At 45.7% G+C, this 5,303-nt stretch overlaps 1 long non-coding RNA gene across 1 annotated transcript; it reads left to right on the forward strand.

Annotated features, from left to right (window-relative positions):
- Nucleotides 1–390: 390 nt before the first annotated feature.
- Nucleotides 391–5,303, forward strand: LOC116794689. Its single transcript, XR_004359851.1, has 3 exons — nucleotides 391–699; nucleotides 2,134–2,268; nucleotides 3,366–5,303. It is a non-coding gene; the product is annotated as an uncharacterized LOC116794689 (long non-coding RNA).

Here is a 5,303-nt window from a genome sequence, read left to right on the forward strand (position 1 = left end):
CAGCGGCAGCGGCGGCGGCGGGAACGGCGAGAGCGGCGGGAGCGCCTCCCCCGCGCCGCCGCCGCCCACGCGCGCCCCCTGCTGGCGGGAGGCCGCGGGCGCAGCCCCGGGGGGGGCCCGGCCTGGGCTCGGCCAGCGCGGGCTTCCCATTGGCCCGCCGCGCGCGCTTTGGGGATCGGCACCTCTGATTGGTGCCGGCTGGGAAGCGCTTTGCCGTTAATTGGCCGGTTGGCTGTGGCCCCGCCCCCCCGCGCCTTTGCCCCCAGCGGGCCGGAGAGCGCCCCAGGGCACTCCGTGCGGGCGGTGCCGTGTGAGCGGGTGTGCAGACAGCAAGACGAACGAGCCCGCGTCAGCCGGGGGCGCTGCTCCGGGCAGCGGGGCGCTGCGGCCCTTTAAGGCTCCTGTTGACTCTCCCGGAAGCCGCCTCACACGAGCAGCGCGCTGGCGGGAGCCGTTCCGCCCAGTGACGTAACGCAGCTGGCGGAGGGGGCGGGGCCCTGAGCGGGGGCGGAGCCCTGGGGGCTGAGGGCTGGCCGGGGCTGAGCTCAGCGGTGAGAGGCGTTTGTGAGTCCCGCGACTTCGATTCCTTGCGTTGGAACTCACAACATACGTGTATGAAAACGCTTTTGCCCGATAACAGCCCCTCAGCGAGCAGGCGGCAGAAGGGACGCTGTGCTGTTATTCCCTTCTCAGCGGCAGGTGCGGGCGGGGACACCTTCCCTGGGACCCCCCAGTAACCACCTTCCCTGGTCGGGCAGCGTGTCCCACACACCGTGCCCACGGAACGGCTGCTTTGCAGCTCCCTGCAGTGCTCTCCCAAATGAGAGGGGTTGTTTTTCCCGTTCTCTGGCAGTGGACGCAGTTGGTGTTCTGATAATGAACGTGGTGAAGGGTCTGGAGGAAAAGCCCCACGAGAAGCGGCTGAGGGCACCCGGTTTGTCCAGAGACTGAGGTCAGACCTCACCGTGGTCTGCAGCTCCCTCACGAGGGGCAGGCACTGAGCTCTGCTCTGTGGAGACCAGTGACAGCACTCGAGGAAACGGCACGAAGCTGTGCCAGGGGAGGTTTAGGTTGGATATTAGGAAAAAGTTCTTCCCCCAGAGGGTGGTCGGGCGCTGAACAGGCTCCCCAGGGCAGTGGTCACACACCAAGCCTGACAGAGCTCAGGAAGTGTTAGGACAATGCTCTCAGGCACATGGTGGGATTTTGGGGGGTCCTGTGCAGGGCTAAGAGTTGGAGTCAGTGATTCTTGTGAGTCCCTTCCAAATCAGGCTATTCTGTGATTCAGTTTCCTTTTTTCCAGCAGCATTAGTGATGACAATGTCAATAGTGCAGCTGACCAGTCTTATACATATGTCCCAGAAATACTGTGGTAATTGGTGTGGCCTGTGTAGTAGGACTGCAGAGAGAAAAGCTTTGGAGGTTTTAACAAGTATATTATACAGATTAAAATACCACTAATCATGGAAGGAATGCAGCCAAATTGTAGTTTATCAGCTGAAGTTATGCTGAGGGAAAGTTCCTTGACCTGATGTGGCATGAAACATTAATTATTAAACATATTAATACATTAATGTATTAAACACTGTTCTAGTCTAATTAGTGTGGAGGGACTGTAAATATAAATTGTTGAAACTCTACCTTGAGGCTTTTCCCAGCTCCAAAGGGTGAGTTACCTCCCACTGATCTCAGCCAGGTCGATTCTAGAGACTAAGTGTGACAAGTCAATCGTAGCAGTCGGATGTTAAATAGTTAATGCTAAAGTCGATAGAATGGCATTTAAAAGATCCACAGGACTCTGTGTGAAATTGGGCCTTTGCTTACTGCAGGATCTAAAGGGACGTGAGAGAAACAGAGTAAAAAAGATCAGGCATGGAAGAACAGTTTCATCCATAGATCATAAACCATGAAATACACCATAAAAATGGGAGAAAGGCTTATCCAATTCCAAATTACAGTTGTTTGAACACTAAGCAGCTTAAGAAAGCAAGCAGTATGATCATTCTCATCCAGAACAGCAAACCACTACTGAGGAAAAATCTTTTGGCTGGTAGTAGCACGATGCTGATCCTTTTGATTTATAGGTATTTGATTTATAGGTATTACATAAATCATGTTGCTGATTTTCCTAAGCCTGCTGTTTGGATTGGCTGCATCCCATTCACCTGGAGAGGATGGCCTGTTGGGAGCTCTGCTGATGGGCTGACTGCTTAGGGAACGCTCCAGATGTGGTACAGACTGCAAATGTGAGCCTGAAAATCGCATCAGGTAAAGTTAAATTACTAAAATGTCTATACTAATACCCTGCCCATCAAACTCTCAGAAAACAAAGTAAATTTTGCGTTAGAATTAGGAAGTTGTTGAGCAAACTCCTGACTTCTTTATTTTACATCCTTATAAAATCTTGAAAAAGCTTATGAAGCCAAACAAGCATAGGGGCTTGTCTTGAACTCTAAACAAATTTTTGGAGAGGAAACAAAACCTCACTGATCAAGAGAATTCTATAGCTACAAATGATAGTTCCAGATGAATGGAAGACAAGGTTTTTTCAGTTTTTTCTTTATCTGCAGCATCTGAAATCCTTATCATGCAACACTTGCTGACATGAGGATTAAAGTTCACTGGAATTTCTGACGTGAATAAGTTATTTATGTGTGGACATAATTCCAGGAATGTACTCCCTTCAAAACTGTTTTGGTTTTGCTGATGGGTTTTTTTTGAGAGTGTGTGTGGTTTTTTTTTCATTTGAATCAAGTTCTTGATCTTTCCCAGACCCAGAGTTCTATAATATACATATGGATGAAGACAATGCTCTTTTTCCTTAAACAGTGGTTATGGAATGTAAGTACATATGGAATATATGGTTATTCCAACTCTGCATATATTTAGGGAAGGAAAAAAATCTCCTTGAATAATTAAAACAGGAAATTTCAGAAAATGTTTGGGTTTGGTTTTGGGTTTTTTTAACTTCTGTAAAAACAGTCAGTTTTGGTCAGACATGAATATATGTTTTCACTGCTACCCAAGGAAATGGTTCATAACAAGGAATGTACACATGAGTTCTATAAATGCTTCACCAAGACAGAGCTTTATACAAAACTGGAGTGTGAAATAGAGAACTCCTTTGGTGAAGGCAAAAGGAGTATTGATCTGAATTAACAAAACAGTTAAGCCATGTTAGATCTTAAGAGAAGAGAAACCTACAAAACTAAACTGAACTAAGTCAGATTATGAACAATTCCCTTCCAAAGGCAATTAACCAAAATACTGCTGTTTATTTTGAAGAATCATATGTAGATTGAATATGTCTTAATGTAATAATTTCTAAAAGTCAATTTGGTGGGGGTTTTTTGTTGTTTTTTCAGGGGGGGCCCACACTATTATTGTTCAATTTGCTGCCACTGCCTGACACCCTTATTTTGCTGAGGATCCCCAGAGGTGAGGGAGCATTGCTCTGGCCAGAACAGGAAGCTCTGTGGCACATTTTCGTGGCTGGCCAGCATATGGAGGAGGATTCCCACCAAAGGTATGGCCAATATTAGGTTTTGTTTCTACTTTTTTCCTGGTAGGGCTGGATTCTTAATATCTCTATGATAAAACATCGAGTATTGCATACAAGTTATGCTCCCTGTGGTGTTTTGTTTGTTCTGTCATGTGCATACCATGCTGTTGAAAACTCTGATCTGCTGCAGCACTGAAACAGCAAAAGCTTTTCCTTTTCAAATGCTGATGAAATTGTACATTGTAATTTCCAGCACTTTCTAGTCAAATTATGGGCTTGAGCCTTGAAATAGGATGATTTTTTTTTTTTTTACAGCAACTACATCAGTCTGGGTTTTTGGGGTTTTTTTTGAAAGCCACGTAAGAACAGAATAGCCTTTACTGGACAACACTTACCTCTGTATAAATAAAGAGGGGTTTGGTGGGGGTTTTTTGACTTCTTTTGTTTATTCTTTCTTAAACATCTATATGTTGTAATTTAGTTACCCTCAGACTTAACCTAAACAGCATAACAATATCTTCCTGCAGTACAAATGGCACGTTGCAAAGCTGTGTTTGTGACTTGTCACTCCAACAACAACCGTGTTTTAGATACAATTAATTTTCTTTTTGCATGCAATTCTTGCCGGGGCAGAGGCGTGATTCCTGCTAGAGCTGAGAGAGTGACAGTGGTGGAGGGGCAGCAGTGTTTGAGAACAGCCAGGGGCAAGTTAAACTGTAACTTTTATGGTATGAGCCCCATGTTACCTCTGAACCTTTCCCAAGTTTCCTTGGGAAGCTACTGAGCGTTTTTCAAGTTAGTTGAAGATTTCTTCCTTGTTCAAATTTTGTTGGAAATCATGGAAGCCAGTGCAGGTCTTTACAACAGAGAATATTGTGTGAGGCCTGCCCATGGGTTCTCTCCCGGTCCAAGGGGTTTTCCCCAGCAGCGGTCACGCTGTAAGGGCAGCAGAGGGCGAGAGTCCCCCCGGGGGGAGACCGACCCGGCCCACAGCGCGGGGAACAACGATTCATGTGGGCTGGAAGGTGCGAAACTAGAAAGGATTTCTTAAATTAAACAAAAAAAGGAGCCAAGCCATCTCAGCGCAGTGCTGGAGCACACAGAAGCCACGTGGGGCGAGCTGGAATGCGTTCCTGCCAGCCACCACCACGAGCATGAGCTTCGTGCCTCAGGGCAGCCTCAGAGGGGAATCATGAGTAAAACACACCACAGCGTGACAAAGTCATGGCTGACTAGTCTGATGAGGATGTGAACAGAAAAATAATCATTTTTCAAATGGGTGAGAGAGCTTCTGCTAGCCAGAAGAAGAAAAAAAAGAGAGTGGGCAGCACTTCATTTCATGTCCAGTGAGCTAAGGACACTTTCTGAGGGTGCAGGATCTATCTTGAAAAACGAGATACTGATTTATATACATCAAGATGCTTCAGGGATTCAAGGAGAGCACATCATTAGTTATTAGTTTGTCATCCCTCTTCTTTCTGAGACACTTTTAATTTGTTAACGTTGTGTTAGTCTTTACAATTTCTCTAAAGAAAAAATACTAGAATTTTTCCTGCCCTTTAAAAATAATCTTTTTATTATTATTATTTATTGTGGTTAAGAAGGATTAAATGTAGCAATCTATGCTCTATGATATTGGATTATTTTATTCTATCCCATTTTCTCAGAAGTGCTGTTTTATTTGTATGTAGTAAACAGCCCTTGTAGATTAAGCTCAGGAAAATTACACCCATTTTCTGACCTGTTTGCTAATAGAATATTTACATCACTGTTGTCACCAGCTAACCCATTATCATGAGCT

The sequence above is a fragment of the Chiroxiphia lanceolata genome, chromosome 16 (genome assembly GCF_009829145.1).
Source record: "Chiroxiphia lanceolata isolate bChiLan1 chromosome 16, bChiLan1.pri, whole genome shotgun sequence".
Taxonomy (NCBI): Eukaryota; Metazoa; Chordata; class Aves; order Passeriformes; family Pipridae; genus Chiroxiphia; species Chiroxiphia lanceolata.